Source organism: Anastrepha ludens, unplaced genomic scaffold (genome assembly GCF_028408465.1).
Source record: "Anastrepha ludens isolate Willacy unplaced genomic scaffold, idAnaLude1.1 ptg000053l, whole genome shotgun sequence".
NCBI lineage: Eukaryota > Metazoa > Arthropoda > Insecta > Diptera > Tephritidae > Anastrepha > Anastrepha ludens.
This window is the reverse complement of record NW_026530034.1, coordinates 72,501-75,000: the sequence shown is the minus strand read 5'-3', so window position 1 is coordinate 75,000 and position 2,500 is coordinate 72,501.

Below are 2,500 nucleotides of genomic sequence, written 5' to 3'. Positions count from 1 at the left end.
GAAAATATCATCATATATATAATTTATTATTTTAATATATATTTGGTTAAATCGATGATATTATTGAAATATATAAAATGTAATTGAATTATATGAAATCAAACTGAAATGTATTTAATTGAATTTTTCCCATACATTTTACACAATGTGTGGTGTGCATGGCAAAAAACACTCACGGTGAAGGCATGTGAAATATATGAAATATAATCAAATCGAATTTATATGAAACTATATTCGATTAAATGTATGAAATTAAAATTTACCACAATACATTCATATGATAAACTGAGTAAATATATAATAAAGCCATTTGAAATATATTGAATTCTATTAAGTTAGATTTTCACCATACATTTTTCACAATGCGTTGTGTACATTGTCAGAAACACTCACGGTGAAGGCAAGTGAGATATATATGAAAGAAAATCAAATCGAATTTATATGAAACTATATTCGATTAAATGTATGAAAGTAAAATTTACCACAATACATTCATATGATAAACTGAATAAATATATAAGAAAAACATTTGAAATATATTGAATTGTATTAAGTTAAATTTTGCCCATACATTTTTCACAATACGTTGTGTACATTGTCAGAAACACTCACGGTGAAGTCAAGTGAGATATATATGAAAGAAAATCAAATCGAATTTATATGAAACTATATTCGATTAAATGTATGAAAGTAAAATTTAACAAAATTTTGCCCATACATTTTTCACAATGCGTTGTGTACATTGTCAGAAACACTCACGGTGAAGGCAAGTGAGATATATGAAAGAAAATCGAATCGAATTTATATGAAACTAAATTCGATTAAATGTATGAAAGTAAAATTTAACACAATACATTCATATGATAAACTGAATAAATTATAATAAAGACATTTCAAATATATGGAAAATATCATCATATATATAATTTAGTATTTTAATATATATTTAGTTAAGTTGATGGTATTATTGAAATATATAAAATGTAATTGAATTATATGAAATCAAACTGAAATGTATTGAATTGAATTTTTCCCATACATTTTTCACAATGTGTGGTGTGCATGGCAAAAAACACTCACGGTGAAGGCATGTGAATAATATGAAAATATCAACATTTAACTAACCAATGATATTGAAGCATATAAATCGAATCATAACTATATGAAACACGAATTTGAGTTATGTTAAACTGGTGATATTGTGGATTTATTCCTAGTTTTCCATACGTTAGTTTAAATAGAAACAATTTTCGAATATGTATACATATATGAAGAATTTATATTCTATACTAACATATTATGGAATGTAACTATTGATTGTTACCTTGGCATATTGGTGTATTGTGAGATTTCATTCATAGTTTTCCATACGTTAGTTTAAATAGAAACAATTTTCGAATATATATACATATATGAAGAATTTATATTCTATACTAACATATTATGGAATGTAACTATTGATTGTTACCTTGGCATATTGGTGTATTGTGAGATTTCATTCATAGTTTTCCATACGTTAGTTTAAATAGAAACAATTTTCGAATATATATACATATATGAAGAATTTATATTCTATACTAACATATTATGGAATGTAACTATTGATTGTTACCTTGGCATATTGGTGTATTTGTGATTTTATTCATAGTTTTCCATACGTTAGTTTAAATAGAAACAATTTTCGAATATATATACATATATGAAGAATTTATATTCTATACTAACATATTATGGAATGTAACTATTGATTGTTGCCTTGGCATATTGGTGTATTTGTGATTTTATTCATGGTTTTCCATACGTTAGTTTAAATAGAAACAATTTTCGAATATATATACATATATGAAGAATTTATATTCTATACTAACATATTATGGAATGTAACCTTGGCATATTGGTGTCATTGTATTTTATTCCTGGTATTCTATAGTTAGTTTAAATAGAAATAAATTTTTGAATTCAAAATTTTATATTCTATACTAGCATTACATAGAAATTATCCTCAACTGTTTGTTTCTTGTATACATACAGGAAATTAAACAGATGAAGAAAAAAAAAAAACAAAACAAATAAAAATTATAAGAAAAACTAAATTTTAAACAAAAGAAAAAAGGAGAAATTTTTTCAATCATATATATATTTATGATTAAAAAATAGAATTATGGAATTATTAATTTCAATTCAGAGAGAAAAATTATGTAATATATGAAATTATTACATTAAAAATGCATTTGAAGAAAAAGTAAAATGTTATTAAAAATGATACATTTGAAAATTGGCAAATATTAAGAAGAAATATCGTTCTTATATTTTTATACAAAATATATATAGAGAACGAAAATTCTTTTTCATAAAAAACGGTTTTTGAATTCTGATAAGAAAAGCTAAAGGGGTCGGCGGGAGCGCACATTGAACGAAAGAAAATGAAAGAAAAACACAACAAAGAAGAAGACCAAATAAAATACAAATATTTTATACAAATAAAAGCACATTATTAATA